At 40.5% G+C, this 26,547-nt stretch overlaps 1 non-coding gene and 1 pseudogene across 2 annotated transcripts in view; one reads left to right on the top strand and one right to left on the bottom strand.

Moving 5' to 3' along the window:
- LOC147004907 (protein DBF4 homolog A-like) overlaps nt 1-26,547 on the bottom strand; it is a 386,595-nt pseudogene that overhangs the window by 302,657 nt on the left and 57,391 nt on the right. Inside the window, exon 4 of the transcript XR_015046882.1 lies at nt 15,895-15,961. The product of XR_015046882.1 is annotated as a protein DBF4 homolog A-like (transcript). The remainder of the gene's footprint in view (nt 1-15,894; nt 15,962-26,547) is intronic.
- On the top strand, nt 19,824-19,967 carry LOC147004914 (small nucleolar RNA SNORA48). The gene has a single exon (XR_015047051.1). It is a non-coding gene; the product is annotated as a small nucleolar RNA SNORA48 (small nucleolar RNA).

Raw genomic sequence — 26,547 nt, forward strand, 5'->3', positions numbered from 1 at the left:
CCTGTACATCAATGTGCTGATGTCCTGGCTGAGGAAACTGGAACAAGAAGAGATCTGACTGATCAGCCTTGGCCAGGTGTGCCTGCCTGGTACACAGATGGCAGTAGCTTTGTCACAGGAGCAGCAGTAGTTGATGAAAAGCAGCTCATATCCATGGGGCCATCTACCAACAGAGGGGGCTACTTACCTCGGCAAGTAAAGATCAGATCAGCCTTGGCCTGAGAGTTTGAGCTGGTACACGGATGGCAGTAGCCTCCTGGTTAAAGGTAAGTGGAAGGCGGGGACAGCAGTGCAGTGGTGGACAAAAAGCAGGTGATCTAGGCCAGCAGCCTCCCTAAAGGGACTTCAGCCCAAAAAGCTAAACTTGTGGCTTTGATACAAGCTTTATAAAAGTCTACACTGACAGCAGGTATGCTTTTGCCACTGTATGGAACAATATACAGACAAAGAGAGCTGTTGACATCTACAGAAAAAGACCTAAGATGCTGTAGAAATCAGATGGCAGATCTAACCGCCAAAAACAGGCATCCCAAAGAGCAATGATCCTGGCAGTCTGAAAACTATCAAGTTATAGATAAATTAAGACTGGTAAAAGAAACCCTGTATAAAATGGTAAAAACTGAAAGAAAGAAAACTAGTCCTCCCTTGAAAAGACAGACCTGACCTCAACTGAGAAATAAACTTTACTGAGAAAAAACGTTCTCAAAATGGATAAATGAGACTGCTCACATAGTCATCAAGAAGATTATTGAAGAAAATTTTTCCAAGGTTCAGAGTGCCAAAAGCAATAGTGTCAGATGATGTTGCCCAGGTAAGTCAGGGTGTGGCCAAGTATTTAGAGGTCAAATAAAAATTACATTGTGTGTATAGACCTCAGAGCTCAGGACAGATAAAGAAATTAGTTTAAAACTCTATGACAGACCTTGACAAAATTAATCGTGGAGACTGGCATGGACTTGGTGTTCCTTCCCTATGCCCTATTTCTTGATTCAGTTTTACTCTGTTTAAGATCCTTTATGAGTCACCTATGGCCATTATAGTCTTAAATGATGTGTTTAAACCTATGTTATAATAATGCTCTGTATGCTAAGTTAAAAGGCTTGCAGGTGGTCTGGTCACAACTGGGAAAAATCGGACTGAGTACGCGGACGACATTGCTCCAGGGATCCCAACAGCTGAGACAGTAAACGAGCTGGGTACCCCAAGGACATCTCACCAGTTCCAGCCAGAGATCTGATCTACGTGCACCTACATCATGCCCAGATCCTCAAGCCTCGCTAAAAGGGCCCCTGCCTAGTTCTGTTTACTAATGCTTCTTATTCTGTTTTTGTTCCCATGTTAAAATAGAGTAAATGCAGTATTCTCCGCATAAAAATATAGACTTCTGAAATTCTAAGATTAGAATTACTCACTAGAAGGAGTGGGGAATGAAAGAGGAAAATTACTGACCACCAGAACTCTCACCCCAGAGTACATTCTGAACTCTCACACCAGAGTCAGACCCCCTCTCAAATGAAAACTGTTCCGGGGACATTTCTGAGATAAGGATTTCCTGGAACGAACCCAGTCCTACCCCTCCTAACTAAGGACTGTGCCAGGGACATTTTTGAGATAAGGGTGTGAGTAAAAACCTCAGTTCCAATGAATCAAGTACATGGCCAAAGTGTGGGACGCGGTTGCAAAAGCACTTTGGAAAAACCCTTGGCTGAATCACTTAGTGACGTAAAACCTGTATTTTCCCTGCCCTGCTCCCCCCTTACCCTTCTCCTATAAAAGCCTGTGAAAAGTTTGGGCTAGTGGTCGAATCCCCTCTACACCATGCGGGGTGTGTGGGTTTCGACCCCAGAGCTCTAGTTCATGTATTTGCTTGCTGTTGCTTTATAGGGCTCTGGTTTATGTGCTTTTATGTGCTTTCTTGTCGTTGCTGTATTAAATCTTACTCTCTATACATCTTAAGTACCGGTCTCAGTGTCTTCTTGGGTGCGCGGCTGACCCGAGGCTTGAGTAAGTGCCTCCCTTTGGGAGTTTTGGAGTCTTTCACGATGATCATTCATTCATTCATTCATTTGGTTTCCTTCGTATTCCAAGCTTCCTCTGGCTGTTGGCCTAGGATTTTATTTTCATGTTCTTTTTCTTTTTCCTCTCTTGTCTTGGAGACCTTTTGAGGAGAACTGTAACACTGACTGGGGTGATGGGACTCTGGAAGGTTAGCTGCTATAGCTCCCTTCTGTCGGAACCCCATTGCCTACCTGCCATATTGGTCTGAGATCTGATTGGGAATGGACATTGCTGACTGTATACAGAAGACAGAAAGAGAACTGAGGCGTGGTGTACCTTCCAGACTCTCGGGGGCTGTTCTTGAGCAGCATGTAGCCTGCTGGTTTCATCTGAGTGGAATACTGTACAGGGAATAAAAACTGTTGTCTTAACAAAACAAACAAACCAGAAGAGCTCTTCCTTCTCCTGCAGAGGACTTGAGTTTGGTTCCCAGCCCCACTCTTACTCTCCCGAGTCAGGTAGCTCACAACTACTTGTAACTCCAGTTGTCACCCTCAGAGCTCCCTGGGCCTGTGCACCCACCCAGGTAACACACATACACATACACACATGCATAATGAACAAAACAAACTAATGAATCTTTAAGAAGGAAAATGCAATTCTCAGCTAGGGCCTGGGGAGATAGCTCAGCAGTAATGTTTGATGCACAGGCCTGAGGACAGAAGTTCACATCCCAGGACCCATGTCAATACAGTGATGTGAAATCACATGACTACAGAGCTCAAGTGAGAGATACTAGCTCAGTGTATAAGGTAAGAAGCAACTGAGATCAACCCTATTCCTCTGAGCACATCTGCATATAATACACATATACACACACACACTCATACACATATATGTATGTGTGTATATATATATATATATATATATATATATATATATATATATACACACACACATATACATACTGACACACATTCACACATACATACTCACACATATACACACACATACACACTCACATATATGCATATACACATACACACATTTACATATATACACACTCACACACATACTCTCATACATGTATATACATACACACACACATATACACATGCCCACACACTCACACACATATACACATACACACTCACATGCATATACACATACACACTCACATACATACACACATATAAGTCCTCATTCATTTTTACTAAATAATATGAGCAAGCAGCTCTCCCGTTCTATGATTAAGTCAAACAGAGATTCCAAATCAAGAGAAATTCTTCTTCAGTTGCCTGATACTGCTACTGAATGTTTTAGGTTCCCATGAAGAGCTTCTCTGTAATGAATTACTGCAGTGCAGAGATGGCTCTTACCAGGTCCGCTCAGCCATGTTTCTAAATTGGGAGAATGGAAAATGGACATGGGCCAGGTACACTGTCTATGTAATTATAAACCCATGAAATGATAACTATTTCTAGGAAACTACCACACCATAGCATCATTTTATAAATAACAAAATTTCAATGTGTTGCAATACATGAAGTGTTTAGCATAAAAGATATAAATTACTTGAAACCTTATACTTTATAAGGTATTTGAATATGAACAAGATGATAAAGACACATAGAAAAAGAAAGCTTACTAGGCTTCCCTAAAATAAAGAAAGAAAAGATTTCTGTTAGTTATTTTTCTTATGAAAGAATGAAACAAAAGGAAGGGTAAAAGAGGGGAGGGGAGAAGAGGGGAGCAGGCACTGTATCACTCTCCTATAAGCTTTCAGAGGTACAAGTAATTGGGTTATCTCACTCAGGATGATATCCTCTAGATCCGTCCATTTGCCTAAGAATTTCATAAACTCATTGTTTTTGATAGCTGTGTAGTATGCCATTGTGTAAATGTACATTTTCTGTATCCGTTCCTCTGTTTAGGGACATCTGAGTTTCTTCCAGATTCTGGTTATTATAAATAAGGCTGCTATGAACATAGTGGACCATGTGTCCTTATTACAAGTTGGAGCATCTTCTAGGTATGCCTAGGAGTGGTATTGCTGGATCTTCTGGTAGTACTATGTCCAAAACCACCAATCAAAGAAAACACATGGTGGGACTCATGGCTACAGCTGCATATGTAGCAGAGGATGGCCTAGTCAGTTATGAATGGGAGGAGAGGCCCTTGGTCCTGTGAAGGTTCTATGCCCCAGTATAGGGGAATGCCAGGGCCACGAAGCAGGAGTGGGTGGGTTGGGGAGCATGGGGAAGGGGGAAAGGGATAGGGGACTTTTGGAGGGGAAACTAGGAAAGGGGATAACATTTGAAATGTAAATAAAGAAAATATCTTTTAAAAAAAAAAGGGACAGGAAAGAAGGTCAGTAGCTCACGACCATTCTTAGCTACATAGGAAGTTTGATGTCAACCTTGTTTTCAACATCCTATTTCAATAAAACAAAAATAAACATGTAAGTCAATGAAAACATTAACAGGACTGTTATAACTATTTGAGAATCTGAAGTAATGAGGAAGATGAAAATAGCTTTTTTCTCTGCTTTTCCGCTGTATTTCTTTCACTTTAACTTCACCTCCATTTGATCATTCTTCTGTCCACTACTTCTTTGTAGAAAGGAAGATGAAGAGGTTCTTTCTGGCAGCCAAGTACAGGCTCCCTTGCAGCACCTCCCTTCCTTCCTGTACCCTGAGTCCTAAAACATCCAAGTCCCGCCTCCCCTCCCTGAATGACTGTGGAGTCACCTGGGACAGAGCAAGGCACAGTGTTGCCTTAATAAGGGGAGGAAGATCTCAATGTCGGTGGAGAAAGGCAAGTAGGCATTCAAGGGTGTGTTGGATTTTGAAAGATGCTGAGCAAGAAAAAAAAGGTGCTTTTTATTCATAAACTGTCCTAGAGGCATGAGTTGGCCATTCATCTTACTGGCATTATTATCCTTTAAAATGAAGGAGAGAGATGAATCAGCATACCTCCTCTTTCCTGATCTACAAGCTATCTAGACACTTAAGGATTATCAACATTTTTACTCCCTTTAAATACCAGGCCAACATCTAAAGAGCCAATATCTTGTAGACTGCACTTACAATAAAGGAACATTTAGAATGCTAAATATACAAATTTTAAACAATTGAACGATACTTCTAAAGGTGTGAATAATGTATGAGTCAAGCAAAGAGCCCAAGTAACCTAATCTATGTAGCCAACGTCCCAGGGTGCTGCTAGAATGTAGCTTAGGAATGTACTATAGCTGAGCTCACTGGAACAGGCCTGTTACATCTGCAACCAGCAGATAAGGAGAGAGGCTCTCTTAAGCTCAGAAGTTTAAGACTACACATCTAGACTGTCTCAAAAACAAAAAGAGGAGTTGGAAAACAAGAAAAGTACAGTTTACATAGTTGGATGCTGGATGTTTACAAAAAATAGAACAGAAGGAAACCGTTATTTAGTAGGTTGGTTAAACATTAAACTCATTCAGCCACACACAGAACCACAGGGAAGGTTTGTTGTGGTTCTTCTTGTTTCATTTTATGAGACAAGGGCTTACTAAGTAGCCCAGGCTAGCACATAACTTGCTATAGACACTAGGTTGGCCACAAATTTATAGTAACCTTCCTGCCTCTGCCTTTTGACCGATGGAATTACAGGTACATATCACTGAGTCTGTTGTGGAAAAGATACCAGGAGAAGGAAATCAGAGGAAAGATAAGAGGAGACATTATTGGAAAGTAAACAATACTAAAGAAAATAAAGTTATTTATTAAATACACTAAACTAATATGGCTCATTCAACAAAAGAATAAAGAATAAATACAGCAAGACAAAACTGGAAGAGTAGAAACAAGGATTCAAGAAAAGCAGATGTCAGGAAGCACAGGTAGATTTGGTGAACCTATGAGGGATGAAGCTCGAAGGAAAAATGCATGTGACATGCACAAAGTGATGGTTTCCATCCCACTGTCCTTCCTACACATAACCCCTACACACACCACAACATACACCATAGGACCTACATACATCACATATACATCACACACATGCACCACACGACTCATGTGTCACACATATAAATGCATACACACAACACATATACCACACACACACACACACACACACAAAGAGAGAGAGAGAGACAAAGAGAGAGAGACAGAGAAAGGAAACAAATGTAGTAAAACATGTAATATGTTAAATGTAATACATTATATCTCACATAGGTTTCTTTTAAAAATATTTGACATAATTTTGATATGTGTGAAATATGTTAAATTACAGAAATTTTATCCCAAACCAATTCAAGTGGTCATAATTTGTAGGTTGGAATTTAAAACGGACTAAAAAGTGTCTCTAAAAATTTGAGCATGAGCGAGCCATCCTTGGGAAAGAAGGTACACTTCCAGGGGTGAGCATATGGCTTCCTACCTGCTCCTGTTCACATTCATGAAACATCCTTATAGCAGGAGAAATAACACATTCACCCAGATCTCTCACAAATGGACCTTTGCACCCACACTGTTGGAGGTCAGGAGAAACCACACTTCTAGCACATGGGCAATCCAGTCTATCTGTATCATTCCACAGGCATGGACTAGCATGTATTCTAAGCATGCAAGTTAAGTGAGATGGTACATACACAGGTCATCGAAGCAAAGGGAACGGCCATGGCTGACCTGATGCCTGTGCCATGAGAAGTTTGGAAATTGACAGTTAAAATGGTCAAAAGCCACCACAGATGTGCCCAGACACCCTCTGCACCCTGCGACTTGGCCTTACTCCTAAGCCCGCACTGACATTTATAGTGTTCTTTCCACGGCCAGAGCTTTGTTTGCCTCTTTGCTTCCTCTTTTGTAGGAGAAAAGAAGAATAAAGCACACAGGTATCAGTAAATTGTCTGGGGCCTCAGATATTAACCGGTACAATCAGAAGCTAAGGTTCACCCAGCTTGTGCTAACAGTATTCATAGTGCCTGAGTGTTTATGCTTGCAAACTACAGATCTGCCTTGAGGTGGTCACATCTGCTAACATTACTGAGGACATTTGTAAATTTTTACTTAGTGAGAAAGATAGCATGTCCTCAAAAATATACCTCATCCAACATGCTTCTATGATGTGGAATACCGTGGGATCATCAGTCTAACACTCAGCACTCCAGAGACCGTGACAGTTTATCTCATGTTTTCTGAGATAAAGAGGGCTAGAAGAGTGAGAGACATATGGATCCATGTGCATCCCTCCTCCTCCCGGTCTTCCTGGTCCACCCAGTCCTCCCGATCCTCCTGCTCTATGCTTACTGCCCACCCTTCTGATTTCTTTCTGTTCACATGTTATGACATCCTGCATCGAGGTCTCGGGGGGCCTTGGAATATGCTAATTGTACTGCCAGAGAACCTTGCTTCCATCTCACCTGCCAAATATTTATTATTCAAACTCTGAATGTAGTATCATTTCACGAAGCACGCCTTGGGGCTGATGTGCAGCTCACTGGGAGAGGATCTGCCTATCACACTCAGGAAAGGTCCTGTATTCAGGTTCAGTACTGAAGAATTAACATATCTTCTCTGACCCACCAGTCTGATGAGATCAAGCCTACCACAAAGTACACACACAACAACGTGCAGTCTGTTATAAATCACTTCCTAAATATATAATTTTCAGGAAAAGGGGGGTAAATAATTAAAAGATACCTTTAACTCCTTAAAGACAAGTTTCATGAGGGCAAGAACAGCATTATGTTCTGCATGCTGCTGTATGGATGACCAGAACTCTCTTCACATTTATACAAGGAATAAGAATTGCAAAGCAGCTGAGAAACTGAGCTGCTCTCTCCCTTTGACATAAATCTCTAGTGTTAATGTTCTAGCCTCTGAAACTCACCATGTCTGAGTTTGTAAGAGTTTCCTATTGGGATTATCAAGTCCACCTGCATCTAAGCCTTTTCTTATTGCACTGATGCAAGAATTCTAAAAACAAACCAACAAACAAACACCAAACCAGTTGGACCCTTGATAAATTACTATCCAAAATGCCTATAAACATTCAAACTGCTCAATTCCTAGGGTAATGATTCTCCGGTTTTTACTACGTATTTTTATTTTATAATAATACTCACTGGAAAGCAAGAATTTAATAATGAACGAGAACATAATTATATCTTAGAGTAACATCAAGAGAATTGTGTGTGTGTGTGTGGTATTTCAAGCTAGCTAAAGTAACTTCCTGTTTGATTGTAATTACTCTAACAACAGTGTACTCTGATACAAAAAGAAATTGCCAAGAGTAGACTGGAAGACACTTCATAATGAAAAGATTGGTTTCAAAATTAAACTAGAAAAGCTCCTGTTGCTATATTAGACCTATATACAAAACAAAATTAGTTGGTGTTACTTTGTGTGGATATATATATCAAATCTATTCTTTGGGCAGAGAAACTTTACACTAGAGGAAAAAAAAAAAAAGAGGGACTCCCTACTAAAGCTTGAGAGCCAAGCTTGGGGACAGAACTCAAGCTGCCAGCAGTTGTCACTTTATTTTTCGTACACCCAGCACTATGATACCTGACCTGCATCAACTGGTAATGGACCAATATATTTTCTTTAGAGTACAGACTTAAGATGACTCGTAATCTCTATAAGTCCATTAAGGCAACTGATGCATGATGAGAAACCTACAGCTACCGCGCTTTAGTCCAATAGAAAAGGAAATTCACTTAATCCCCAAAGAATTCTTTTTCCTATAACTCAAGGAGAATCAAGTCATGAAATCCGAGACCTTCCTGAACCACGCTGATTACAGAATGGTGGAGGAGCATAAGCTTGCACAAGCCTGCCAGAGAGGAAGTGTGCACCCCATCAAGCCCACAGAGGAGATGCGAAATACACAGATGCTTGGTAGTAGACAAAAAGTACAGTGAGCTCACTGACCTGAATAGCTAATGCGTGTGAGGGAGGACCAAACATTTTCTCCATCCGTTTATTAGATTTGTGTGGCTCCTTTGTGTGTTGAGAAGAAGGGAGAGGGTGGGGAAGGAGGGTGGGCATTTTAAAAGCACTTTGGCAAGGATGTAATCAAATCTCTTCAAGTTTCTGGCAAGATGATGATATGTTTCAGCTTCATTACTCTTGCTCATAAAATTTCACCTTTTCTCCAGATGCAGATAAATGTATATGTAGGCCTAAGATGGGCTGGAGAATGGAGCATGTGTCTGCCGTGTGCACAGCAGCAACATATTTCAGACATAATGGCTTGGAAGCCACTATGCTCCCCTGTACCAAACAATGCATCATTTAACTTCTATAGAGAACAAAGCCGGGCTAAAATAGACACACGAACAAATGGTTGAGAATATAGGGCATCCATTGCAGGCACATGGACTTCTTTGGAAGAACGGAAATTTTCTCTAGAGAATAATTGAGACTCATCTGAGCCAATTACATCTCCACATTACAACTTACTAAATACAACTGTCAAAGGAGATGTTATTGAAGTACTAGAGTCAGAAAAATTACATTTTAATTCCTCCACTATTATTGTTTCCAGAGAGCTCTGGACTTTGGTGGATAAAAACACAAATCCTACTACCAGGCTTCTTGACTCCAAATTCTTAGACCAGTGTGTTCAACTCTGTGTCAGTTTCTTCACATGCAGACTGAAGATAACAAAGAAAAGACTACTTAATGCATGGGCAAAACCTGCCCACTAGTATCCAGTACATAGCACGTACTTGCACTACTCCAACTATAGTGAGTTCTTTCATTATTCCTCAGTCCAGTTATTACTATTACTGTCAGGTCAAGATGTATCTTAGGTCAATATTAAGACAACAGGAACTCTGTAGTAGTAACATCAGCATTATAATAAGTATTAACTGGTAAAATACATAATTTGGGGGAATGTAAAACAAGAAAATAGTCTTTTTGTTTCCCTGTCAAGGTCTTTCTATGTAGCCCTCGATGACCTGGAACCCACTATGTAGACCAGGCTGGCCCAAAATCACAGAGAGCCACATCTATCTGCTGGGATTAAAGGGGTATGCCACCATAGCTGCCCTATCCATCATGCAATACCATTGAGAACAAGAGTTTCATTTACTGGAGAAAACATGCTAACAGTAGCCTCTCTGTGGGAGCACAATGGGATTATATTAGGTAGAAAAAGCCATTAACTCTCCCAATCCACTAGCAATAAATAACTGGACTCATACTTACCCCTAAACCAAGACTTAGTTTGAAGCTTGAGTTATTAGAAAGTCGATTAAAGTTTACTTTTCCTACAGGACACCACTATATAGTGAATTATGAGCCAAGAAGAATCAGTGCCCCAAGATTCTAATTCACTGATCAACAAAACTGTTTAGTCCAGCGATACTTTAATTCAGGATTTTAAAATACCTTTGGAAAATAACATGGTTCTTGCACCAGTGGCTGAGAAAACTGAGTGTTCCTTTGAGTTCCATTCATCCGTTCAAACATCAATGTTTTAAAAATGAGTGTCAGGTCAAGCCCACAGGACCCAAAGAACAAGGCTTCCAGGACCAGCCCTATTTGCCATTAAGAGTGTTTCTGAATAAAAAGATACTAGAATTCAACCCCTCTGCCACCTACCATGAAGTTCAATTCAATTATTTATTTATTAAATGGTCATAAATTAAACCTACTTTACATTTGTCATTTGGAAAGTGTACATCTCATTCTTATAGAATCATTCTAACTGGTACACACACACACACAAACACACACACACACACACTCACACGTAATGATAGGCAGACTGATGCATGTCTGCAATCCCAGCACTGGGAAGATGAATGTAAGCAGAGTAGACATTTAATACCAACCTCAGTCACATACTCAGTGCAAGGCCAGCCAGAGTCACATGAGCCTCAGTTTCAAAAATTTTAAAGAAAAATAATTTTTTTTCCTAAGAGCCAAGTGTATTAGCTCATGCTTCTGATCCCATCACTTGGGAAGCAGAAGTAGTAGACTCTTAACCACTCCTAAATTGAGATCCACTTGGGCCACATGGTGAGAGGTCCAGGTTACCGTGAGCTACATAGTGAGGCCTTGTCTTGATAAAGGGGACAGGGATAGGAGAGTAAGGCGGAAGGGGAATTGGGGAGGGATAACTAATAATAAGAATTTTTTAAAGCCATATGGAAACTTGCTATCTCATAACCTCTTGTATACGTATGCATTCATTTAAATGATTTTAATTAAACTTACCCCACCCAGGGGATAATGCAGCTCCCAGAAGCCAAGGATAACCAAATGAAAAGCCCAGGGTCAGGGGTGAGCTACTCTTCTTAAGCTGTTGGCCAGAGCTGTCCCACACACTGCCAAAACAATACAGGCCATTGCTTTTGTCTTTAGTTCCCACCAGAACTTGATGGGAAGGCCCTATTGCTGAAGTCATCACAGACTTTGGTCTTAGTATAGAGAGAAATCAAGTTGCTACTGACTAGAAGATTTTTTTCTGATTTCATAAAACCAGAATGTGCCTCTCTTAAATGGAAAACAATGTTCATTTACATATCGTTTTGTTTTTCCACTACACTTGCTCAATCATTAGCCCACCACAGTAATCTGAAGATTTTCTATTCTAAATTCAGGTGGGGCACGTGGCTAGACATGTCATGACTTGAATCTCCCATAGCCAAACATGTCTTCTCTCCTGCAAAAAAGGTTCTGCTCTCAGAATTCAAGTTCAGTACTAAGAGTGTTCAACCCAAATCTTCCACAAAGTGCAGCTTAAAAAAAATGTCACTACAGATTCCAATACATGGTAGCTACCAAATTGTCCTATCATTGCTTCATTAATTATTTGAAAGCATTGTATATTCTTTGCACACCTATACATTGTTAAAGAATTTATGCTTCGGGGTTGGGGACATAGGTCAGTACAGAGAGCACCTCCAAGGACTGAAGATCTTTGGTTGGCATTCGCTACCAGCCAGCCTTAAAAATGCACGTCTCTGAACTTCTCCCACTTGGATGGCCACCTCCCTATCTCCACACAGCCCAGGATTTAAATTTAAGCTTAAGTAACAGCCTCTATAAATAGATCCATTTTTTATTCCTTTCTACAATCATCTCGCATATCCAGCCAGTATGACTAAGTGACTCTTAAGGTGACTAATTATTACCCAAGAGTCTGGAAAAGCTACTGCATTTAGGATTCTAGACAAGAAAACAAGGGTCTCAAATACAGGATAAAGTTGTAAGTAAAAGAGGTACCTTGGAAAAGGAGGGTGTTTGGTGTGTTTTTTAAGAGAAAGAGAGGGACAGAGAGAGACACTGAGAGGCATGTAATGAGGTTTATTAAGCAAAGCATGAAGGCACACACAACAGGAGAATGTATCAGGAAAACTGCCCAATGCCAGCCTAAGCTACATGGTAAAGCCGGTAAGAAAGAGATGAGAGAAAGAAAAGGAAGAAGAGGGTAGGGAAGGGAGATAGGTCAAGGGAGAGGAGGGTAGGGTTGAAGAGTATAGTCTGGCCTAGATCACTGGGCATTGCATCTCAAAGGCAGCTTTCAAAGTCCAAGATACACTGAAAAGTACTTGAGAAAAAGACCTATGTCTGCTTACAATAGACACAATGGGGAGGATGCCTCTATGTTAACACATGCAGCAAAAGTCACTTTACACCAGAGTCCAGTTTCTCCTTCCTACTTAATGGCTTACTTACTGTTCTTCACCAGCATTCTGAAGGATTAGAGTGGTTTTGAGAATCCAATGTCTAAGACAAGCAAAAGCTGACTGACTCCTGTGTTGTTCTTTTGTGCTGTAACAAATTTGTTTCTAAGATGCACTGACAGTTTAATACCTAAGTTTGTACTTCCTAGGGTCAAAAGAAATAATTCAAGCTTGGGGTTTTTTTGTTTGTTTTGTTTTGTTTTTGTACTACTCAATTATATAAGACAATCTCAGTGAAATTTGAGTTGCATATAAAAGGATAAATGATCCTGTCATTACATTTTAAAAAGTAGAAATAATAAGATGTCATGAAAGAATGATGCCTTTGATCCGAATTCTATCATTTATGAAAACTGGTTGTATTTGGCTTAACAAAGATGTCTACAACACTGCATTTCTTTTTCACAAATAAAACACCTTAAGATACATGTCTAAAATACTATTCCTTCAGCACATGGGAAGCTTTTGAACTGCTGGAAGGTTGGGAACTGGGTTTCTTGGAGATAGAGAAACCTTACGAGCTGTGGAGATGATGGGCAGTTCTCTATCAGTGCTGCTTAGGTTCATGGGAAATACAAAGTGAGGATGATGCCGGCTTTCCTAACAGTCACCACATTTATGTTTTTCTAAATGATTTCTCACAACTGTCCTTACAGTATCTTTTTACTGTCACTTATTCATTAAAGAATACAAAACAAAAAAAAATTTGGGTAAGATTCCAAGGAAAAAAGAAATGAGCTGGAAATCTGATTTAGGAAAATGAATGCTAAAGGAATTTAGCAATGCTGGCACCTTCAGGAAGATCATAGTATGCCAAAGAGGAGATATTTAATGGTGGGACAGAAAGACGGCTCTATGGAAAAGGCAATTGCTGCCAAGACTGATTATCTGAGTTCAGTCCCAAGACCCCAGAGGGTGGAGTGAGAGAACGGAGTGCTTTGTACAAGTCATCTTGTACCTCCAATGCACTCAGGCATGGGGATGTATGCAACCACACACATACCACAACACAAACACACACACACACATACACAGAGAGAGAGAGAGAGAGAGAGAGAGAGAGAGAGAGAGAGAGAGAGAGAGAGAGAGAGAGCAAACAAACAGTCAAACAAAACCCAGAAACCACAGTAACAAAGCCTGTGACTTAAAACCAGCAAAGTGTGTGGTTTGGAATGTGCTATCTGTCACTCCTCAATGCTTCCATTTCCCTCTCTCCCAAATCCACAGTTGCCATTCTGCACATTCAAGACTGAAAACTTCCTTCCTGTGATCCTAATGCATAAGTGCTTTCCATTTCCTGGTGCCAGGTATGGTGGCCCGTGCCAGTAATTTGAGCTCTTGCAAGGCTGAAGCGAGATGACTGAGGTGTGCTTAAGGCCAGTCCAGACTACAGAGTGTCTCTTTCAAAGAAAACAAAACTATGAAAATATATGCACATAAATGCACACATCTACACAATTCTTCACACAAGTCAACATTGGATGAGCTTGGACTTAAACTCCAATGCGGTATGTCACTTTGTAACCTGTCTTGCTTCACTCATTCTTGTACCCCCTTTACAAAGAAGATAATACATATCTCTAAGGAACATTTATATTGAGTATGTGAGGCAGGGAGCATTATGCCTCTGACAAATGGCGGCTATCATTATTTATAAGGGAAAACAATTTAATCGGAACACAGGTGTAAACATAAAAGAATTAAATAAGTTCCTATCAAATGTAAAAAAACAAAACCTATACTCTACACACAGGGTTACAGTCAGGCCTTCATTTATACTTACTGTGAGGGGGCTGTGTGCTTTGGTGTGTGTGAGTGTACACACACTTGAATGCTGTGCTGGTAAAGGCCAGAGGCATTGATGTGGGGAATCTTCTGTAATCACTTTCACCTTCTCTTTAAGACAAAATCTAAGACTCATGAATATGGAGCTGAACAATTCGGTTACATTTCGCTGGCCACCCGCCCCAGAAATCATCTCATCGGATGGACCACAAGTGTGTGCCTCCAGCCTGGCTTTTCACCTAGGTTCTGGGGATCAGAACTCAAGGTCTCAGGCTTTCAATGGTAGCTATGTAACTGACTGAGCCATCTCCCTCACTCCTGGAACTTAGTTTTGAAATAAATTAAATAAATAAATAAATGTTAAAGATGAAATTTTTGTCTTATTAAAAGAATAAAAATATGTATCTCTTTTGTACATAAGGATATTTTATAGCCTTGGAGGGAGAAGATATCAAAACAGCTATAACAGAACTTGAAAGTCGAGATTGTGCAAAAGAATTCAGTAAAACCTAAAAGGCCCCAAAGGCAAAATCAACTGTTCTGTTAAAGATAATCACCAAGGTGCATTTTACTTGCCCTAATGTAAAATTATAGTCAACACTAAAATCCAGACAATGAGAAACTGTATAAGATAAACAATTTTCTTTCCTCAAGTAAATTATAAAGAGCAAAATGATAAGCTTGAGACACTTTAAAGGCAAATAGACAAAACTAAACTAGACAGAAGCTTTGGTCATGGAACTATAAATGACAGTGCTAAGAGGGTGGGCTCCCCAGGGAGGGGATGTGTGTGGGGCAGGCTCCCCAGTGAGGGTGAAAGGGGGGGCTGTGCAGGCTCCCCAGTAAGGGTGGACTCAGGGGAGGGGGATTCACCAGTGAGGGTGGTCTGGGGGGGCAGGCTCCCCAGTGAGGGTGGTCTCCTAGTACAGGAGCAGGGCGAGCCAGGGGCAGGGCAGGGGGCTTGGAGGGGGGATAGGGCAAAGCAACACGTGGGCTCATGAGCTTGTGGGCTCGCTGACCAGGCTCTACAGCTCAAATTGGATGGAAGTTATAAGGTGACTCATTGGTCCTTATCTGGTTTTATGTGCATCTCTGTCTTTGAACTACATATTTTAACGTTTTTAAATTAAAAATTAAGGTCTTTACGATTTACCAAAGCAGTAATTTCATTTTTATGTGAATGTACACCTCTCTGCCCATTCATGTTCATACCCCAGATCACACATACTACCCTTGATTTTACACTGATTGTTGTACGACAACTGAGCAGAGACTTTTTAGAGTCTGACTTGTAGGCATTCATTGAGTCAGGTACAGTTTTCATTTAAGGATCACAGCTCAATTGGTAGAAGGCACATCTAGCAAGCACGAAGTCTGGACCCCAAACAAGATACCCCACAAAGGAAGGAAATTTTACTTACTTTGTTCTCCACGACCTTGCCTCCATGTTCAATCTGTCTCTCTACATAACCTGAAGACAGCAACTCGCTACAACAACGAAAGAGAAATGGCAATTAAAGAGGATCCTGCTGTTGACGATAACTCAGTAACACCTTGTCAAGCATGCTCGAGGTCCTGGGCTTGACCCCCAGTGTTTTGGGATGGGAGTGGGGGTGGGTTAGCCTAGAATAGATATCCCATTTGAAAACTTGCATCAAGTTCACACATATCGATCGCCTTTAATAATTGTTTAATTCATATTTTTAACAAAATCAACATTTTACAGAAAGGGAAAGAGGAAGGAAGGAAGGAAGGAAGGAAGGAAGGAAGGAAGGAAGGAAGGAAGGAAGGAAGGAAGGAAGGAAGGAAGGAAGCAGGCAGGCAGGGAGGGAATATGCTAGACAGCTAGGGCTTCTACAAAGATAGAAGCTGAACTGCTCCACCACCTGTGATCCCATGGTGGAGCACAGCCGATTCCCCCGCCCAGCACTGGGGGAAGGAAACTACAGACACATGATTCCTTTTTCAAGAGACTTTAGTCTTGGTTTCTTTTTGTTTTGTTTTGTTTTGTTTTTTCTTGTTTTGTTTTCTTTTACTACAGCTTTCTATCAAAAATTTTGCCTCTTACCATTTTTATGTATCATATATGTTTTTTCCTCACAAATTATTAGTCTACTATACACAGAAAAAGAAAGAGCAAAGAAAATGAGAACAATGGGCCGGCAAGATGGCTCGGTGGGTAATGACACTGGTGCCAACCTGCCAACCTAACTTCAGTCCTGGCATTCACATAGTGGAAGTAAACAACTGACTCTCCCAAGTTGTCCTGTGCCCTCCACGTGCAGACACACAAGTGCTACAGACACACACAAATAAACACGAGAAAGGAAAAGCAAAACATTGTAACCATTTAGATGCTGGTTTTTCTCACAGTCTGCTCTGCAACCTTCTCGTATGATTGGATGTACATGTAATTAGTTATCTATTTGTTTAGTTCAGTTTATGTGTATTGGTGCTTCACCTGCATGTGTGTCTGTGTACTAATAGATACAGTGCCCATGGAGGCCAGAAGAGAATGAAAGAGCTCATGAATCTCGACTTAGAGTTGTGGCCCGCCATGTGGGTGTTGGGGATTGGATACAGGTCCTTTACAAGAGCATCCAGTGTTCTTATCTGCTGAGCCATCTTGCATAAGGGAACCTACTACTATAGAAGCTTTCTGAAATACATGCCTGTACAAAATGAATTTAGATAGAGTTAAATAAAATGGCAGGAAAGAATGACCCAAATGGACATCACATGCTACCAAAAACAATCCCCAGGACCAAGAATGGGTTCTATCCTTTTCGGTCATTGTCGAAGGAGTTCTCGGTGTTGGGATTTTGTACCTAAAAACATCACAGGCTATCGACAATGCTATTGGTTACTCTCTACAACCTGTTGCTGAAGACATCACATATATGTCATTAGAAAGGGGAAAATTGAGCTTAGAATCTACTAGAAGCTTCATCCCTATTGACTAGCATTCGTAGTGCTAGGGGAAATTGATACATGCTACAAAGGGGGACAGATACTCTGACTCTCCCAGAGGCCTGCCCACTTCCGGGATTGCACTCTCCTGTTAGCTCTAGGGGAGACCTCACTAAGGTGTGTCAGGTTGTATGTTGCAGATTTTAAAAAAGCCTAAAAAGTTAATTAAGCTATAAGGACATTTGTCATCTTATTAGAAATTTCAGGACTATAAGTCAATTTTTAGTGAACACTGACCACTTTTAAATGAATAAACTTGAGCCTTAAAATATGTATATAAAAACGTTTGCGATATGTCAAGTATGTATGGGTAGGTAGTAGGCAAATTGTGTTATATGTAGGCAGAATTCACAGAATGACATAGGATAGGATAGGGAGGTTTTCGGAGGGGAAATGGGGAAAGGGGATAAAACTTGAAATGTAAATAAAGAAAATATCTCATTAAATTTTTAAAAAAGAAAGGGAATAGGCTTTAGAAAAACAACAGTTGTAGCAGCAGTAGTAATGATCTTAGTTCCTCAAAAACAAATTTGAAGCCTTCCGAGTTTTCAAATGTCAAGGGAATATTTTCACTTGGATTATAAAATCTAAGCGATAAGACAGTATGAATCACAGCAAGACTAATTACAGCGAAGAAAAACCCTCTGCTCAGGAATTTCGCAGCCTTTCCAATCAAGCATCCATAGCTACTTGCACTGCTTGAAAAGGCGCCATGTAACTTACTCCACAAACAGTTCATACAATTCTGTTTTTCTTTGCTTGTACTCTTGTGAAAGTATGCTAAGTATTGTTATTTTAATGATTAGGCAGGAAAATCTTCTGTCAAAAACATCTCTGATATTTTGATGCTTTGATAATCTTGATTTCAATCAATCCACTACCTATTCACTAATTTGGATTTTCAAGTATTTTCTCTAGAATTCTCAGTTGAAATGTTTTGATTGCTTTTTTTCATTTTAGATTTATTTAATTTATAGGAGGGTTTTGCCTTTATATGAGGGCATGTACCACATGAATGCCAGGTGCCCATGAGATCAGAATACAGTACAGGATCTCTGGGATGACTGTGAGACACCATATGGTGTTGGCAATTGAACCTAAGACCTCTGTAAGAACAAGGCTATACCTACTGAGCCCCTTATTGGGAATGTTCATTGCTGTTCACCTCTGTCTTGTCCTCTTAATCAGTTAATATTCTTGGATAATCAGGATAATCACCTATTCCTACATACTATAAACTTCCTCATGCCCCTTTCTCTTGTACTGTGTTGTAACTTTGCAATGGCCCTATCAAACTTCAACAATTACACTTACCTTCTCCACAGGCCAGAGCCTTGCTCCCCAACACAGTATCAGAGTGTCCCTAGGTTGTATTATGAGTACAGTTACCTAAGGTCCCTCAGCATAACACACGATGCTCAGGAGTCCTTTATGTTTTTATTAACTTTACTCTGAGAAGATCTTTCCAGATTTCTCTCCCTTCAATCTTCAAAAGAGTGGTGGTGACTCCCAAGTGATCTCATGTTTCCAGTCTACATACAGTCTTGTTAGTAGACAGTGTTCACTAGATTCCAAACATATGACTCTCCTAAGGAACAATTAACTGTATATTCAAAATATGTCCTGGCAATAGCTTTGTGATAACAAAAACCAGCAGACACTACCTTGCCCAAGTATCACATTAACCAAACCACCCAGGAAAGGACTGAGATTCTTACACTTTGAAGCGCTGTGCTAAGGACACACTGCTTCCAATATGCTCACTGGAGTTGCCCAAGAAACAAATGAACTAACTGGCTTGGCCATCATTTTCCAAGAAACAGCCTCAAGGCAACTACCAAGCCTAAGGCACCATCCCTACAATGTGTCCTTGGGGCTAAGATTAAGGCAAGGATAAGAAGATTGGGTGCTAAAACCTCAGAAAGACTTTAGGCTGCTTCTTCAAGACCATATATCAAGAGAAAAGCCTTTCTAAGACTCACAAGGAACTCGATTACTCCCCTAAACAGGAAAGTTTTTAGGGATTCTCCACTCAGTGAGAGAGATCAAACCTAGGTCTTCATGCCTTCAAAACAAGGGCTGACCCATTCCAGTCCCCAGCCCTAAAAGAATCATGTAAGTATGAATCATAGATAGGATCATAAAACTGTTATTAAGAATCTTGAAGGCATGTCTCACAGAGCCTAAGCTGCAGGGAGGGAGCTATCTCAAAAAGATGTTTACATAAGTTTTGATTAATAGGGTAAATTCAAATAAGATACACATGAAGGTCACCAAATTAAAAATAGTATTACTAGAATACTAGCTTGAATCATAACCAGTCATTTAAAACACTTTATAGTCAGAAACTGAGCCTAGAAAGATATACATAAGCTGGCAATGCCCCTGGCAATGGGCAAAGAGACACCATGTTGGTCATGTTGTTCTTCTATCAGCCAGGGGCAGAGCAGATGGCAGTCCTATGTTTATCCTAGCTTGATGCCTGGCTTGGTGGCCAAATCTATTTCATGCCTAGGACACATAAAAATTCAATCAAATCCCAAGTGGCACAGGAAAAAGGAAGATAGACAGAGACTTGTGTTTTACTATGCCACACAGTGCTAGTAGAGAACAATGACCAGGCAGCACAGTGGGGTTGGCCCTGGACAGGGGTGTGAGAGAGCTGACTCCCAAAATTAGGAAAGCTACCCAGAGGGTCAGGAGCCTAGGAGAGCTAGACCTCCCCAACAACAAACAGCTGTGGCACTCAGAGAGTAAACCCTGCCCCTCACCTGGACAGTATGGCAGAGCTGACTCTGGTGGTGGGCACAAGTGAGCGGGTTCCATGCACATCACCACACTTCTGCCCTGAGGTGGCATAGGTGTGAGCATCCCCTCCACCTGTAGCAGTTGGGAGAGCTGGGCAAGAGGATGGGAGAGCTAGCCTTGCCCCCTCACTGGCTGAAGTACTCAAAAGAGCAAGCCCTGCACTTCACCTGGACAACACAATGGAGCTGACAAAGGCATGGGTGAGCCAGCCCCAAGGGTGTTAAAACAAGAGTTGGCCCAGTGCCTTGTAGGCTGAAGCACTTGGGAGAATGTGCCCTTGCCTTGACTGGAAAGCACAGTGCAGCTAGCTGGCTCTGAAGGGGTGGATGTGGCTGAGCCAGCCCCAAGGGCTGACCCTGCCTCCTACTGATGGCAACAATGAGTGGCCTGGCCAGAGCAGTGCTGGAGAACTCTCCCTGGTGGTGCAGATAAGGGAAAACAATGGGCTACCACCCAGCCCTCTGAGATGGGCCACCTCAAAATCTGTATTATCTGTGAATGGTTGGAATTTGTGAAGGAAAAACAAAAACAAAAACAAAAAAACAAAAAACAGTCTTGCTGGTCAAAGGCTACAGGATCTCCATGCTAGAGCCTAACAACAGGATAACTGGGAGGAATCCTAATGAAGATCCAATATTGATGGTGTCGCGGAAGCCAGAGGTCTTGAACAAGACTCATTGCAAAGAACATTTGTAAGGAAGATGTGTGGACAGAGGGATATACTGTGGCATACTACAGCTTGAGCGAATAAATGTTTTTCTATGCATTGGGTTTTTTGTTTGTTTGTTTGTTTGCTCCTCTGTGTGTGTGTGTGTGTGTGTGTGTGTGTGTGTGTGTATTTTGTTCGTGGGGTAGTTTGCGAGAGCGAAGGGTAGATACAAGAGAATGGGGAGATGTACAGGGCTGGGGTGCATGACGTGGAACTCACAAAGAATCAACAAAAAGTCGTAAAATATGTAAGCTAAAATCTAGGCCACTTCATACATTAAAAAATGATGATCAGAGAATAAAGCTAAAAACCACAAAAACCATTCCCAAAAAAGAGTCAAAACCTTAATCAATCATTCCCAGTTAAGCACAGTGGTGCATATTCCTAATTGCAGCCTTGGGAGGCTGAGGCAAGAGGACAGAGTTCAAGGCCAACTTGGGTTATATAGTAAGACTCATTCTCCAAAACAAACAAACAATAAATAAATATCGAGACTCAAATAAAATACATTTTCTTTTACCAGAACAGGGGGACCAGGTGACAGTCCTCTCAGTCTTAGTGGCTTTTGGGTATGTCCTCTTTGCACTATTTGAACAGGATTGGCTTTTGCATTCATCTTGTCCTTATCAACCTTCGTCTTGGGATTATATGGAAGGAATAACTTACTTTAGGTTCAATGTTCATACCTAAGTTACCTTAGAAGCCTTCATGACACCGAGACTTGAGCCAAAGGTTGAGAACATGACCCTTGAACTTTATTCCGATGCTATAATGGAATGAAAAATTGAGTCCCTCCTATATAGGTTGAAACTAGAAGTCTGTTGTGTCCCACAGATGCTATTGATTAAAGAGGCCTCTTTTCTTTCCACTCCTCTCTCGCTGCGGGTGAGGTCCTCTCCTCCCATAGCTGAGCTGGCTCTTAGCTCAGTTGGAAAAAGGGATCCCCTGCATCATCTGTGCTGCACAGCTTCTATTATGGAAACTCACTTGGAAATCTCGTTTTTCAGTCATACCACTATGACGTCAGGAAACCCAAGCAACAACCAAAACCATGCACAAGACAAAGAGTCAATTCCTCACCAACAGCACCACCTGCATTCCCACTGGCACTGCTTTCTAAGCACACAGCTGAGGTCATTTTGGATTCTAGAAACGGTAGTGTCCGGGCTGGCACCACATGAAGTCCATCTGCATGGTCAATGCACAGAACCATGCAAAGTAATAAACTCCAAGGCATAGGCTGCTCATGCATTTGAGTAACTCACACTTAGTAACTGCTATATTACAGATAATCAATATATTTTATTTAGAGTAACTGCCAAATACTTGAGAAAAAATTACTTGGGATAATATGAATATAAAAGAACAACAAAATTTCCAAGATGACTATAAGCCATATAGTATAGGGGTCACAATGAAGATCAAAAACATCATTAGATGTTTAGCTATAAAAAGGTTATTGGAACGACTTATGGAAACTTTAAGAACCTAATTTTAATTTGCTTAAATACTAAGCTGAGAACGTTTTAAAGTACTTTGACCTTACTTTTTATTCTGTGCATCTTCTGCCAATCCTTATCAAATCACCTTCTCTCTTGTGTATTTCTTTTTCTTGCTCCTTTTAAGCAAGAATAATCAACTAGACATTTCCTGGGAGATAACTATCTAGCTGAGAATCCTACTAGACAAAAGCAAGAGGCAGTCCCTAGGCCTTTGTAGCACCAAGAGTTAATTACCCATTCTACAACTCAGTCTTATGGCAAAGTTGGTATCTATTTCCTCAGTACATAATAACCAGTGTTTAAAAATCCTGTTTTGTTTACGCGACATGAAATTGAAACTACAAAATTGAAACTATAAAAGCTTATGTGTGACAATTTTGGATGTGAGTTTCATTTTATTACTTACCAATCTGTAAATATGAAAAGCTCTCTCATTTGTGCAATTGCAAGGGAATTTCTGGGTAACACTGTGCTAAAAGGTGAGTCTACTTTAGTTACTGTGGTAAGTTGAGTAGGTAGACTCATTCAAATGTTTGGTCCTCAGTTGATAGAACTATTTAGGAGAGATTAGAAAGTGTGGACTTGTTGGAGGAGCTTTGTCACCAGGGATAGGATTTATAGTTTCAGAAACCCACACCGGTTCTGTCAGTGCCTGTCTCTGTCTCTCCCTCTCCCTCTTCCTTCCTCCTTACTTCTTTCCCGCCCTCCTTCTCTCTCTTTCTACTTCCAACTTGCAAATCAGATGTGAGCTCTCAGCTACTGCTCCAATGCCATGCCTGCCTGTAAGAAGGCCATGTCCCCCAGCACAGTACTCATGGACTAATCCTCTGAAACTGTAGGCATGTCTCCAACTAAACACTATCTTTCATGCGATGTCTTAGTTGTGGTGTCTCTTCACAATAATGGGACAATAACTGAGATGATTACGCTCTACTAAGTCAAAATCTGATGAAAATTATCAGTGAGCTTTCAGTGTATACATAAGGAATAAATATGCTTAGCAAACATTGAGATGTGCACTATCATTAATGTTAGATCTTATTTATAGACTCCTTTTTTTACTAATAAAGACAAGATTTCTAAGTCTAGCTTTGCAGTAGGGTCACAGGACTGTAAGGGGAAAGCCTAGTCACATTCACATTTACAAAATCAGAACCTCCTAGATTTACATACCATAAAACATCACCAAACATGAAAGTATAATTGAACTATCAGCTTACAAATATCCTGGTAACTCTATTAGCATATAATGCTCTGTTGCATGTTCTGATTGTTGTAGCTCATTGCCACTTTGACAATCAAGGATACCAGGGAACACACAACAGAAAAGCAATGAAAAGGAGCACTGGGTGGCATGTATGACATTCAACCAAGGGAGACACGAGCCTCTCCAACACTGCCAAATCTAGGACTAACTTGATTCTTCTAAGGACACTTAACTATTTTCAACATGGGCTTTGGGATTCAAACTCAGGCCACCATGCTAATTCAGCAAGCACTTTACCAACTAAGGCATTGCCCCAGTCCCATTTTTTGTTTTTAGTTTTTTTATTAGTTCATTGAGAACTTAATAAAATGTATTTTGATTATACTCACCCTTTCTCCATCAACTCTTCCCAGATCCATACTCTTCCCCAACTACCTTTGTGTCATTTTCTTTTCTCTTTTTTTAACCCATGAAGACCAATTTGTGCAGCCCAGATATTCTTGCATATATGGTCTACTACTAGTCAACACACCCTTAGAGAAAACTTAACTTTTTCTTCTCCCAACAACTAACAATGGTTAACAGCTCTGCATCCAGGAATGAAATTTTATCTCCATCTCCACACTCCATGCTGGGATTTGGGTTTTTTTGGACCCAAAAAAGACTTGTGTGTGAGTGCTGTTGACAACTTCTGTGTGGCTTTGCCCTCTGTGTCAAGAAGACACGATTTACTTAGCGTCATCCACCACAGCTGGCTCTTATGATCTTTATATTCCCTCTTCTTCAATGATCCCTATGCCTTGGAGAGAATGGTCCAGCATAGATGTGTTACTCAGGGCGCAGCATTCTGAAGTCTCCTATTTTCTACATCCTGGCCAGTTGTGGGTCTCTGTCTCATCTACTGTAAATAAGAGATTACCCGAGAACTGAGAGATGCATTGTTCTACTCATATAATAAGCAGTTAGGAGCCAGTTTAATAGTGTGTCTATTTAATAACACAATAGTAGTAGCTTCTTCCTTAGGGTCCATGGCCAGTCTAGCCACAGGGCCTTGGCCTGGTAATGGTGTCAGGTATAGGTTTCATCTCGTGGATCATGGATTAACTTCATGCATAAGGTGCTTGGGTGCTCCTATGGTATTCCTTTCACTGTTGCACCAGTGGGCATGGCAGTCCCATCAATGGTTTAGGTCACAGGTTTCATAGATGGGTAAAATTGGTGATTATTTTTCTCTTTTGGTAGCTTGCTAAGGACCTTCTAGCACTATCAAAGCTAGCCAGGAGGGCTGAAACTTGTACGTCTATAATAGGTTGATTCCTCCAAGTTCTTATGATTCAAGTATGCAATGTCTTCAGTAACAGAGCCGTACTGTTAAGTTCTAGAGGGTAACCAAATACACTATTAATACCCTAGACCTTTTTTTGTTGTCGTTTGGGGTTTTGTTGTTGTTGATGATGGTTTGGTTTGGTTTGGTTTGGTTTTGGTTTATTGTTTGTTTCTTTGTTGTTTTTTGTTTTTTTGCTTCTATATCAGATGCAGAGTATCTGGAGGGTAGTCTAGTACTTTGGCAATGGCCTGTACAGATCTTGGGGGGTCTATGGGCCCTCACAAGCTAACAACTTCATCAAAAGAAGCAACCCATTCTCAGTACTATATACTCTCTGGTGTCTAGTAGCAGCACTGCTACCTGGTTCTAGGATAACTTTACATATATATATGTGTGTGTGTCTGTGTGTCTGTGTATGTGTGTGTGTGTATGTGTGTGTGTGTATATGTGTATATGTATGTATATATATACATATATATATAATATGTGTATGTATATATATGTGTGTATATATATATATACACACACACATGTATGCAGAATAGTTATTCCAAATATACTATTATGCTATTAGTAAATGGATATCGTGTGAAATATATATACATATATGTATATTTATTTAGAAGTTTCTACATATGATTTTTTGAAATGTCTTTAGTATTATTTAACCCTCTCTATATTCCCTTCTCTACCTTGCTCTCCTCCCCATCTGAATTTAACCCTTCCTATCCCACTAATCCTTTTACCGCTTCTTCATCTTTTATTGAAAACAAGTCCTTTTCTCATATAATAAGTCCTTCTCATAGCTCATAGTTTCCCTTTTCTCTCCTCCTCCTAGTTCTTCCCTCCATTCTCTCCATTAGAGATGCATTCCATTTCTGCCTCTCACTAGAAAAGAATAGGCTTTTATGAGATAACAGACAAATATGACAAAACGTAACAAAGCAAGATATCACATGGAAGTTGGATACAACAACACAACAGGAGGAAAAGAGTCCCAAGAGCAGGCACAGAGGTCAGAGATTCACTCCTTCTCAGTCAGGAGTAGGACTAGCTTTAAGAAGAAAATGCCAAACCTATGTCAAGATTTACCTAGCTTTCCCATTCATGTTCTAGAAGTAAGAGATTTGGTTATAAAAATGAGCCAGATATGGTAGGGTATGCCAATAATCTTAGAACTTGTAAAGAGTGGCAGGAAGATCATGAGTTCAAACTTCCCAATGCATATTCTAGAAGGAAGAGATTTGGGTATTAAAATGAGCCAGATGTGGTAGGATATGCCAGTAATCTTAGTACTTAGAAAGCAGAGACAGGAAGATCATGAGTTCAAGGCCAGCACAATACACAGTGAGGTCTTAAAAATAAAGAAAAAGACTGAACTAAGAATGGTTCAAATTAACTACATTTGCTGATAATTACTATCTTTTATAACACTCTGATAGTAAGGCAAATCTCTTTACCTCATCATCAGAAATGAAGAAGAGCCATGCATTCAAAGTAAAACTGCACCCACAGCTTCCCTTCACCTTCCCAATCTTACATGACCTCATA

This window comes from Mus caroli, unplaced genomic scaffold (genome assembly GCF_978045245.1).
Source record: "Mus caroli unplaced genomic scaffold, Mus_caroli_1 scaffold_4, whole genome shotgun sequence".
NCBI lineage: Eukaryota > Metazoa > Chordata > Mammalia > Rodentia > Muridae > Mus > Mus caroli.